The 12,600-nt window shown below is 43.9% G+C and overlaps 1 protein-coding gene across 1 annotated transcript in view; it reads left to right on the top strand.

Annotated features, from left to right (window-relative positions):
- The first annotated feature begins 11,416 nt into the window (after positions 1-11,416).
- Positions 11,417-12,600, top strand: part of LOC127389469 (synaptotagmin-like protein 2) — a 36,640-nt gene continuing 35,456 nt past the window's right edge. Inside the window, exon 1 of the mRNA XM_051629947.1 lies at positions 11,417-11,452. The gene's annotated coding sequence lies outside the window, so the exon portion shown is untranslated. The remainder of the gene's footprint in view (positions 11,453-12,600) is intronic.

Below are 12,600 nucleotides of genomic sequence, written 5' to 3'. Positions count from 1 at the left end.
AAATAAGTAATAATCTTTATTTCCTGTTAATTTATTTTCTCTTTTAAAATGGGCAGGTGGAGATAATACATTTCTAGTAGATTTTAATTATAACACATACTTCTCATAAAGTTCTTTACAGAATAATTACATTGTACTTATGATGGCCTCTAAATTTCCATATTGAACTCATCAATATAATACAAAAATGAAGATAAAATACAAGTTATCTTCTAAGCTGATAATAAAATCTGTTTCATCTTGGTTTAATCCATTAATTTGGATGCTGCTAATACAAAATTACATGGTGAATATATTGATTTTTATTTAAATGTTAATACCTGATGTATATAGTGAAATGCAGCTGATGAAGGTTAGGACTTGAAGAACTAATTACAATGGCCTAGACTAGATTATGTCATCCTTACTGGATGCAAAATGCCTTTTATAAGTCTCTGAAGCTCAGTAGGAACTGAAGGTGCTTAACTCCTTGCAGGAGCCAGCTCTGCTTTCTTTACTCCCAGTCATTTGACCGAGGCCAGTAGAACTCCCCAGGCTGCGCTGGGAGCAGCAGGTTGTGCGTACGCAGCCACACGTGGGTGAGAGGCTGAGTACATAGCAGAGGGCAGCATTGCCTTTTAGATGTGTGCCTTCACCTAGGGCCGAGACAGTTCAAATGGTCAGTGACTTTTTCCCCATGCTTGTTGAAAACGTGGTCTAGTTCATGCCTGATGATCGTGTCTTTCTACTGGCAGGCAAGGGCAGCCACCCTTTCCATGGCAGGGACCATGCTGCAGCAGGGGAAACCTTTTGGGCTGGTGGGGCTCAGTATGTGTGGTGGTAGATTCTTCAGCACGGAAATGGTGAAATACTGGTTGTATCAGTTACTATTTGGATCAGGTTTATGGACTTTGGTGAATTTTATTCTGCCAGATATTTCTGTGCATGGCAGATACCTGAGTAATCTGAGATCAGATGTCAGGGTTTTATTATATTTGTATATGAACCATCTCCAAAAGTTTTCTAAAATATGTATTTTCCTTAGTTCTGACTGTCAGCACTTAACACAGCATTCTCACAGGGTGCAAAGGTGATGCAGAGTCCAAAATGGAATATGTACTTTGAAAGGCTGAAGTTAAAATTCAGATTTCTCCCAAAATGTGAAAAATTTTTAGATTCACTTTCAGTGAAGAAACATGGAAGGATTCCAAATACACATGGGAACTTCTCACTGGCTTTCCCTGGGTGAACCTAAAATGGGAGTTGCTGCTGTTTTCCAGTCATTTAGCTATGAAGGAGCATAAGCGATCTGAACATGAGCACAGACCCGTTTCAGTGATTGCATATGGCAGCTCCGTAATATCCATAAGGAGCCTGACTGGTAGCTCACCAAGCATTGATCCTTTGCAAAATAGAGCAATTTTCAAGAAGATGCAAAAAACGTTGCCACGCTGCACTGGAGGCCAGCACACACCTGTATGGTCCTGTGTCTTTACACTGTATCAGTGTGTCCTGTAATTCCCTCTTATTTATCAACACCAAAGTCCTTTCTCTGGCTCTTACGGCATCCTCAGGTACTAATATATATTCTCCCTCTTATATTCACTTTTTGTCAGTTAAGTCTCTGAAAGATGACAGAATTACATTCCTGGAGTGTGAAATGCTCAGTTTGACCAGAGAACAGGAGTCAACAACTTAGGCAGTAATATGTGCCCATTTAAGCTTGGGAAGCAGGGCCGAGATTACCAGTTATGGAGCATGTGTATCTCATAGTGAATGATTACAACCATCAATCCTGTTGTACAGAGGACCCTGAACACCAGGGGCATTTACTTTTACTATAACCAGCCTGGGGCTCATTTCATGCCATTAAACCAGAAACACAGTCTCCCAAACCATGCAGGGTTATTCTCCTGTGGGGGTCATAGATGGTACCTGCCAGCTGCCGGTTTTCGTTCTGGCTCATTGCTAATAGAGCAGCCCTGCCCATTCAATTGTCACCTTAGGAAAAGACCAGAACACAGAAAGCAAAATCTGGTTTGGTTTCCTGATGGTTAAGGTTAAGTTACAGAGGGACAAGAAAGCAGCTCCTGCTTAGGCCACTGGCCCTTGGCTAAGAGGAGAGAACAGCCCGGTGTACAGTGACCGCAGCAGTCACTTCACCAGGGGTGGAGCAAAGACTCTTTATCTTGAGATTAAATGGAAGGGGCCAGTACCAGGAACTGTATGTTAACAGACTTGGTGACTCAAATCTATGTACACCAAAACGTATTCAGAAATGTTCCCTTCCAAATGACTCCCTTGTATTGACTCTATAAAAAGTAGTGTCAGTCATCAAAAAAATGAAGCCCCGGGGCACACTCAGAGCAAGGCAGCATTGCCCAGCCTAGCACTGCCATGATATTAAGGGGTTGCTTCTGTCTGCCTGAAGCCTAATAAAAAACTTCATGTAGAATACCTTGTTTAATTTGACAAAGCTCAGCACCACTTCAACCGCTTTGTCTTCTTAAAATATGCTAAATATGTGATTGTTCAAAGACACCAAACCCAGCATAACATGATTTACAAAGCTCTCTCATTCAGTATCCCATCTAATTTCTGGGGACAAAGAGTGTAATTAAAGATTCAAACAAGTACAGTAGAAGAGCTTCTTTAACCTTTTAAATTCATCATTAGGTTGTCTTTCAAATGCACTTTACAGTTTGCTTGCTTCTTGCACAGCCTCATTTGTTGTCTAAAAATATTTAAAAGCTTTGGCTGGAGTGTTTGCTGCCTAAAAGTTAATTAATGAACTCAAAGTTATTTTCAAGCTCACAGAGGGTGACAGTCTTTAGAGGTACCAATAATATAAGCTCTTTTGAGGAGAGCACCATGGCTTGTCACCTCAGAATAACTTGATCCAAAATATACTTAATTCTCTGCATCAACTTTCCAGAAAAGGCACAGTTTGTTATCAAAAAGCAGAATGCCATTTCCTTATAAAGGTGCTGGACTGGTCTTTTTCATACTGATGCTTTTCTTGCTCCAGAAAGAAATACTTTTTCCTTTTAACCATCCAACAGGCAGGCTCTCCTATAGCAAGCTCCTTATCCAACAAGCTTTCCTTTTTCTGGGTGAAAAAATTTTAAAAGGTGCTGAAATAACATCAGTGATTGTCAGTAGATGAGAGGGCTGCATGCCCAGGAACCAGCCCTTTGGAGTGGGTTTGGTGGGTGAGCCAGAACCTGGGCTTTCTGACTTTCTTCATATGGTTCTCTGCTAGCCAGTGGCTCAAAGTGGGTTTCCTGGACTTGGCAGGACAGGGTGGACTCTCGTGTCACATCTGGCTGTACCCTCTTCACAGGTCTGTCTCCTGTGTTTCCCTTAAACTTACTGAAATCCAGTGGGAATGTATACACTCCAGCATCATCTTTATTAGAGTGTGTTCTGGCCCTGTCCTAGCTGGGGAGAGTCAGTCTGTCCTTGACATGCCCCTGGCAGTTCCAGGTAGATGTAAGGACTTTCCACTGCCTGTGAGGGTCAGGGATGTTTTTGGGTGTAAACAGGCATCACCCCAAAGCTGACTGCACTCTGCATCCTCTCTAGCATGAGGGAGCACTTTGACTACATATGAATTGTATTTTTTTCCTGAGAACCAGTAAGATCAGGTTTATCAGCACTGCTGGTGGCTGTGACATGACCCTAGACTGCCATGTAATTTTAAATATACCTTCTGTGGGGCTGGCAATGGCCTGGGCTGTTATTCTGACATTGTCCACATTTCTGGACTATTACTGTTGGGCTGGCTTGGACATTTTAGATTGCTTAAAAATGTAGCAGGCAATTAATTCAGTGGGGTTTTGTTAAGAGCATGCAAAATGCTAGACCTCTGCCATCTGATCTGGCCTGATTGACAGACACAGAAGTTGTAGGAAGTTTTTGGCTGTAGGAAGCTGGTGCCTGCTGCAGTTGAAGGTATTTGCTTGTTTGCAACACATTGTAACACCTGTACCTGCTACTCAGCCAAGAGCCATGTGAAATGGGTATGAATGCAGACACCTGGATAAATTTGTGGATCTGGCTCAGGCCTTCTGGTTAGATGGTAACACTTCCCTCTGTCCTGAGAAAAGCATAAAAAAACAGAAGTGGCTGCTCATGATGCTGTCCCAGCTCCCCTGGGGATGCCTGTGTAGCATCCATGTAACCCAAGGCTGTACTGCCTAGGACTGTGCTGCACTAGAATGCTGGGAGCACTGAAGGGAGTTTTGTTGCAGAAGTCGAGTGAGGGTTTTGCAGCATTTGTGGTGTTAATATACATGCTAAGTTTAACCCCCTCATGTCAGTATGTGAGGTGAGAGTACCCTGACTGATGCAGGATAAAGAATGACTTTCTAATAAAAAGTGCTACCATCAAATAACCCATTTATGCCCTGTGGCTCAGGTGTCAAGATGAAAGTAAGCTCTCTGCCACATGATGCATCACAGTAAAATGGTTCTGTCTTTGTAGAATTGCTGTTTCCTTGAATTTGCATTGGCTGCATAACCTTTTCACTGCATATGATTAACTCCTGTTGTTATGTCTCTTTTTTTCCCTACTTCTTCTTCATGTAGTTTCAAAATTGAAGCTAATAAAGCAAATAAAAATGGAAAATTCATAGTGGGGATCTGGGGTTTAAGCTATCATCCTTACCAGAGGCAAAGGTCTTTTTCCTAATAATCATTTACATTTTCGTAGGTTAACAACTTCTGAAACCATTCCGTGACTTTGGTAGCATTTGTTGTACTTGTTGAAAATGAAAAATGCTTTTAGCTTAAGTGTGCATATAACTGTATAATTTATATGGTGCCTGCTTGCCTTAGCAGGTATGATAATGTAATTTTAGGATTACTGTGCCAAATGAAAAACTGGCATGACATTCATGCAATTGGGCTGAACTCTATGGTTTCCACCTCCTTACGCTGTCTCTGAAATGGAAGGTTTAGGGAGATGCTAAAACAGTGCTAATGTCTGGTGCTTTTCAAAGACACCAATTCGTGCTGTCAAATGAATACAAGGCAATCTCATTCCTTATTTTAAAAAATAGCTAGTTATTAATTCTGTTTCAAGGAAATGCTGAGGGACCCCGACGCTGACCTTAGCTGCTCCCTACTGCAAGTAGGGAGGAATTGCAAAAATCTCTTTACTTTTGGCTTCCTCCAATTTAGCAGAGAGACCAAAGCAGCTTCTGGTGTCTGAGCATTTCCTTACCTGCCTGAGTTTCACCTGGGTGCTAAACCTTTTCATTCTATTTCACATTACTGGCCCCCAGAGGAAAATGAAGTCTCTGGAAGAAGCTGTTTTGTGTCCAGGCTCTGCAATGTGGCTGTCCTCTGAAGGAGCCAACATTCAGTGAGGATGTGTGGTCTTTTTCTTGAGGGGACTGGAATAATAGTTATATATGCCATTGATTATTAATTAATAGCTGTATAGCTCATTTTTCCCCAGTGGCGTGTGTGCTGTGAGATCTCTGGTGATGGCTGGAGCCTTGCCCTGCCAGCCAGCAGCTGGCTTTCCAGCTGCTCTGGCACAGGTTCTTCAAGGTGGGCTGTGATGGGCTGTTTTCCTTAGGAGACTCTGGATTCCCTAAAGCTGGGCAGTGCTTTGGAAATACTGTGATACATTAAGTTGAGCACACTAATGAGAGGTGAACTAAGAGCCTGCTTAGTGTCTTGATGAGACTTTTGATTCCCAGGATCTTTGTACTGGGAGAAAGTTACTTGTTTAGTTGGTTTTAATTCTCAGGAAGAAAGCTGCAGTGCTTCCTATCCTACTTTATTAATAATCTAATTAGAGTTGTCTTAATTATTTTAATTGCACTTAATATGACAGTGCAATGGTGTGATGGGATGAAGTTGCAGAGCAGAGGAACAGCTATCCTAAATAAAAAATGGTTTGGAAGACTGACAAAGATAAGCCTAAGCACTTTTTTTTGTCATGCCTTTGATTTGCCTGGGACAGGCAACCAAAGTTATTCATCGGCTGATGGGGACTCCGATCTTGTAGCTTGGTGGTTTGGTTACACACTGTGTATATTCTTTGGAAGCAGTTGTTACCCTTCAGGGATGAAGTAAGCAGGTGAGTGTGCAAACTGGGAGGAAGTAATGGAAAATGAGAGTGTCAGCAGCCTGTACATCATGGGAGCAGCTGGGAAGGCAATCACTCAGATTACTTCTTCTGAAAAAGCATGAATCTTAATAGTGTGTAGGGTGTAACCTTTGAAGAACAACTGTCTAATCCAGTTGTACACAGCCATTTGATTCAAATCAGCTAATAAAAGCAGTGGGGTGGCCCGGCCTGGCGCAGTGACGTCCCTGTCACACCTTCACTCGTGGTTTTGCAGCTATGCAAGCACGTCCTGGTGGTGGAGAAACGGCTGATCCGTGGCCGGGAGCTGTGGCACGCTGTACATCAGCTCTTGCCCCACAGTCCAGCTCCCCCAGGTGAGAGGCATGCTTGGTTCCTGCTGCCTGCAGCCAAGCTGCATCCTATGTATTTGCTGCATGTTCTTGCTTCCACATCGGGGCTGGCTTCCCCTAGTCCAGCACCCGGGGTGCTGCACCCCAGCCCCTCTCCAGCAGACACCTCTGCTCACCGTGCTGGGCTCCTCCTCACCTCTGCCATGTCAGAGCACTCAACTTGCTGCAACAATACTGATTTATCATTTACTCAGGCTTTCACAAGGAAAAAGCAAAAAGCCACAGTCCTGCATGAGCATCTCTGAAGAATCAAATTGCTTGGTAAAATTATCAGGAGTGCAGCAGGGCCCTTTTTTGCTCTTTTCCTCTGCAAACACTGAGTATTGCTGCTGTGCCAGAGATGATGTAAAGCTGCTACTGGGTGGCCCTTTGTGTAATGTTCTATAACTAAAGTGATATGTTCTTGAAGCCTGTATGAAATGCTGAAAAACTTCCAATCCTATAAGCCAACAGCCCCCGGAAAGAAATAATGGCTTAAAATCCAGTTCAGGGACTTATCTGTTGGCACCATTGATGTCACCAGTATTGAATTAGCATTAGCTTTTTGCTCTGCAGGTTAATGTCATATATCCAGCCAGGACTGTTCCACTTGACATCTGTCTCGGTCCCTGTCTTTGCATCTCTGGAAAAAGCTGTTTTCAGTTCACTGTGATTTTGGGAGTTGGGTCACACCCCAGTTGACAAGGGGCCTGTAGGACATGGATTAGAGTGGTTGTACGTTGATAACATGTACATGTAATTAAAGTGCCTTCCTGGGATGGCACAACCCTGACCTTGCAAATGATCCTTTCCAGCCATGATTGTAGCCCTGAGGTGTTGGTGAGGTTGCTGCGGCGCTGGAGTCATCCCGTGTGTGTGGCTGTGGGGGTTCTGGAGGACAGGAGGACACCACTGACCACACCTGCTGCAGAAAGCTGCAGTTCAGCCTCTGTGTTTCATCATTATAATAGATTGGATAGGGGAGACATTGACCTAAGGGGCACTGGTATTGTCAAATTTATCATGAACCATGTAACAATTACTGGTTTTCCCTAAATCCCTACCTCTGGGTCTGCTGGTAAATAATAACATGGAAGATCAGGTTATATTTGCATTTTCTTTAAGGGGAGGTTGTTTCAATTCTTATGGTTGCATGGAAAAAATCTTAAAGTAGTCCAAACATACCATAAAAGAGCAACAATCAGAAAACAAACCAATTACATGCATAATTTTATTTTTTTTTAACAGTATGGCCCTACTGAAGCACACAGCTACCATGAATATTTCATCATATGGCTTTAGAAAATATTAAAAACTACTAGCAGCTTCTTGCAGTTTGGACTTTAAAGTCAACCAGGACAATGCTTCTTCCTGATTTTTCTATTTTAACATTGTAGTAATGATAATAATAACAATAATCTGACAATTAATTAATAATTTCTAGAAATAAATTTATTCAAATTTGCGGTTCAAAAGCCATTCATAGGCTACTTGCCTTTTTCCAAATGTTTCCTTGTTTAGAACACAAACTGAACAAAGGGACAAACATAAATGGTGTGTGAGTTCATCTCAAGGGCTGGCTCTTGACAATTAACAAGGGACTTTTAAAATTGTGATTGAGCACAAATCCATGTGAAATTTTTATATGAAGTATATATTTAGAAGTGTTATCCCTCGTAACGGCTAAATTTGCACTACCAAAGAACATGCAGCAAAAATTTCCTGTTTCCTTAGAAAATGCTATTTTTATTATCTCATTCCTGTAAGCAGACTCATTTTGTGCAGCAGTGCCTCAAGGCAAATACAGCACAAGCAATACGTCCTCTAAGCCAATATCAGCATAATGCATTTAGGCATTTTAATATATTTTAATAATAAGTTCTGGCAGAGTGCTGTTTTTTTTTTCAATGCATGTTAAATAAATAGCCGTTTTGATACATATTTTTTTCACAGATTCTTAGGGGTTGGAAGGGACCTCGAAAGATCCTCTAGTCCAACCCCCCTGCCAGAGCAGGGTCACCTAGAGCACATCACACAGGAACGTGTCCAGGTGGATTTTGAATGTCTCCGGTGAAGGAGACTCCACAACCTCTCTGGGCAGCCTGTTCCAGTGCTCTGTCACTCTCAATTTTTGCAATACAAAAAGCTTTGTGTGCATTAGTTGCTGAAAACCTTATTGCAACCTTTTGAGATGGGAGCACATGCAGGTGAGCATTTATTTCAGCCTTGCTTGGTTTGGTGGAGGGAGCAAGAGAGGAAAGGCAGGGACACCTGCTCTGCTGCAGGGAAAAAGTTCTCTTTGTTTTTCATAATGAGAAATCATCTTCAAACTAATGTTCCTTTTTCCTTTTTAAATAATTATTCTTAAGACTTCTCTTTTCTGCTCTTGACTGTTTATTGAAGCAGTAAATACCAAATGCATTTTGTCCTGTAGAATTCTGGCTTTAAGCAGTTTTGAAACCCATTTGTTTTCAGTAGCAGTTCTTGCACTGATGTCTTGCAGTTCAATGAGACTTCTCTGAAGACCAGCGTTAACTTAAAATTCTTAAAATCTACTGGGAAAACATGGACTTTTATTTTAAAATGAGTATGTCTTTTAGAGTCTGATGCAAAGCCCAGTACAATCCATAAAAATGGATGAATTGAGAGACTGGATGACAGCACAGATCCTGGGAAAGAACCATCTTGACAGTACCAGCTTTCACAATGTGTGAAGTCTGTGCCCATTTCTGGGGAAGTCACTTCTAGGGTTTTTGGATGAGTTTATACTGGGAATGATGCAAAGACATTGCTGACATTTTTAACTTTGCCTGCAGTATATTTATTCTGAAATAGGTTATGTTACATATGTGTGTTCTAAGGGGCAAAAATGGACATCCCAGCACTGACAATGTTAAGTGCTGATTTTGTCAAGGATTTTTGTGGACCTGAAATGTTTGTGTGCTGAGGCTTGTGCTGGAGCAGAGCTGTATTTCATATTGCTAAGCAGCACTTCCACTTAATTTTTCTACTTTGCAATAAAGTACTATGAACAAATCCAGTCTTTGTGTATCCCACAGATGGGAGGGTGTGTGGGAAGAGCCTGTCTCTTTGGGGTGCTGGTACCCTGCCCATCTTTGCAGAGAAATGCAACAGGATGTGCAGTGCTGGTGGTAAAACAGCATGTTTGGGGAAGGTTGTGCCACCATGGGGAGCTCTGTCCTACACTTTTTTTGCACCAGTTTGTTAGCTTGCAGGCTAAAGTAACTGCAGATGTTCTCATTAAGCAGAGAGGCATCTATTCCTGTTTTTTAATCTTGCCAACAACTTTGCCTCTGTGTTATCTTTCTTCTCACCATGCTGCAGTGTAGCCTTTTCTTAGGATATCCTGTCAGAAGCAAAGAGAAATCCAGTTTTAAAATGTGATTTGGACTGCAGGAGGGCAGCAAACTCACTAATATTTCGAAGAAATCCCTGTATGAGAGAAGATTTATTGTTTGCTTGTTTGTAAAGACATGCAAAGATGTGTTCCCAACAGGAGAGACTCTATTGTTTCCTTTTACAACATAGTGTATTTTTAAAGCCAGTTAGCAGCAAACATGCATTTTTGATAGCTTCCTGCTGATGTGAAGTGAGCTTGCAGAACATTTGGAGGGCAGGGACAATCTGTGGAAGGGATGTCAGGCAGTGCTACTTAACCATCAACAGCACATCTCTGTCTGAAAATGGTAAACCTTTGCTAGCTGCCTTTCTTTGGGAAGTCATTGTTCTGTGTTGTCTTCTGCTGTAAGCTGGGTTACTGCATCAGTTGCAAGGCAAAGAACAGATTTCTCATGATGCTTTTTGCCATAGGCAACGTGCTTGTAGCCAAAATCCACAGTTCAGCACAGCAAACCGGGAGTGACAGTGGTGAGAGCAGCTGCACCGGGTTTCTGTTCTGTGATGGTTTCATTGTTACAGCACTGCCCTCAACCTGAAGACATATGGCTACAATTACATGTATTGCAACCACAGCAGTGTGTATCAGTGTGCAATCAATGTTTTACCTGTCTCCTGCATGTGTAAACTCTCACCAGTTTCCTCTACTAACACTCTACTAGTCTTGACATATGGTTGGAGGTCTCAGGCTTGTAGGTCTGTTTTCCAGGAGGATTTTCCTCGTGCCCACCAGGTTCTGCATGACTACTTGGCTTTCTGGCTACTGGAATGAAATAAAGACTTAAAACCCACTGGTGGTCTCAGAGGAGTCTGGTTTGGGATCAGACTCTGCTCACCTCATTTCGAAATGGGACTCTGTGGATATGTTGTCTCTGTTCCTTACAGGGAAAGAAGATGAAGCACTTGGCCAGTGTCACATCATCAGGGCTGCACATGGCCCATAAGCAAAGTGTCTTCATAGCCCAAACCTCAGACTTGAATCTTAGTTTTAGAATTAAATTAGAAAAAGTTTAGATTTGAATTAGGAAAAAATTAGAATTGTTTTAGGATACAGATCATAAAACTTAAATAGAGATTGGCAAGTAAATCCCATTTGTTCCATCTCTGCCTGCTCTTGCGGTGTTTTATTTGGCTTCTGCTTGTTGGTCTAGTGAAGACACTGAAAGCCCATAAGTTGAGGAAAGCACAGGAGTAGCTGCACTCATAAAATGCCCTTTTTTTTTCTGATTTTACAGGCTGTTATAAAGCTGTCCCCATGTGACTGTATTTAGTCACTTCCAAGTCAAACCTTTTCCTCTATCACTGAATGGAAATGCCCAGAAATAAAACCTCCCCCGCCCCGTCTCCCGTCTCTCGCACCTCGGGGCCGGTGTTTCTGCACGGCCGCTCTTCGGGCGGGCCCGGCCCCGCCCCCGAGGGGATAGCCCCGCCCCCCGAGGGGATAGCCCCGCCCCCGAGGGGATAGCCCCGCCCCCGAGGGGATAGCCCCGCCCCCGAGGGGATAGTCCCGCCCCCGAGGGGATAGCCCCGCCCCCGAGGGGATAGCCCCGCCCCGCCGGGCTCCCCGCGCCGCCGAGGGCAGGTAAGGGCCGCCCGGGGCTGCCCCGGGCCAGTCCCAGGGTTCGTCACGGGGTGAGCGCAGCCCCGGGCCGAGGCTTCTCGGTGCTTTCCCGTACCGGCCACAGCTCTTCCGCCGTCCGGGCGGCAGGCGCGGAGGTGCCGCTCCCCTCGCTCCTTTCCGCCGCGTGGGGAGCCCCAGGGCTGGCAGCAGAGCCGGCGACCGCCGGAGCCAGCCGTGCCTCCGGTGTCCTCCGTTACCCGGACCGGTCCGGGGCAGCCCCGAGCAGGGGCTCGCTGCCTCGACGCTCGGAGCTGGGAGTGGGAGCGCTGGGAGGGGAGCGGGCTGGCGGGGCTGTGGCCGCGGCTCTGCGGGCAGGCTGGGGGTCGGGGCACCGCGTTCGGGAGCCCGGTCGGGGCTTCGGGCTGTTACCTGAATAAAGGCGTTTTCTATCTTGCACTGGTGAATTCTGATATCAAGCCGTAGAGTGCTTCTGTGGCCTCTGTTAAAAATAAGTTTGTGAGGCAGCAGCCGGTTTTCAGAGGAGAGTTACTAGATCAAAGGTGCAGCTGTGTTGTGAGAGTATTTGACATGAAAAACTTTTGAAAAAAGAGAAAAATCCTACAAAATAAGGGATAATTCTGATGCTTTGCAGCATCCTTTTTGTTACTGCTTCCTCACTTCATGTTGTAAGTTGTGAAAACCTGGAACCTGAAGGGTCACTTCCCTGTGATTTCTCCTGATGTTTTGTCCGTATTTCCATAGCCTTCCCCCTCCATCCCGGTTTTAATTACTTCCTTATTTATGCTTCATTGTTGTAAATAGTTGGCATGGCAACAAGAGCAGCATTTATTAATTTCTGCTCCCTTTGCAGCCATCTCTCTGGTGTGATTGATGCAGTTTCTAAACAATGGTAACCTGTGGCCACTCCTATTTGGTTTATTATGTTTTTCTTAGATTTCTTTGGCAGTAAATAATTTTTAAATAAAAGTTTGCAATGGAGTTTTTCCTTTACCAGCAGCATTTTAGGCCATTCTCAGCCCCTTGCATCTCTGCTCCCATTGCAAACCACAGGGTATGGGCAGGATGGTGGAGATCTACTGTCCTTCCACTGTGAAACTTGTGAGAGTGTGTCACCTGGCGAGGATCAGCTGGTTATGCAGGCTGAACCA

The sequence above is a fragment of the Apus apus genome, chromosome 12 (genome assembly GCF_020740795.1).
Source record: "Apus apus isolate bApuApu2 chromosome 12, bApuApu2.pri.cur, whole genome shotgun sequence".
In the NCBI taxonomy this organism is placed as follows: Eukaryota; Metazoa; Chordata; class Aves; order Apodiformes; family Apodidae; genus Apus; species Apus apus.
Note: the sequence above shows the minus strand (reverse complement) of the source record. Positions and strands in the feature narration are given on the sequence as shown.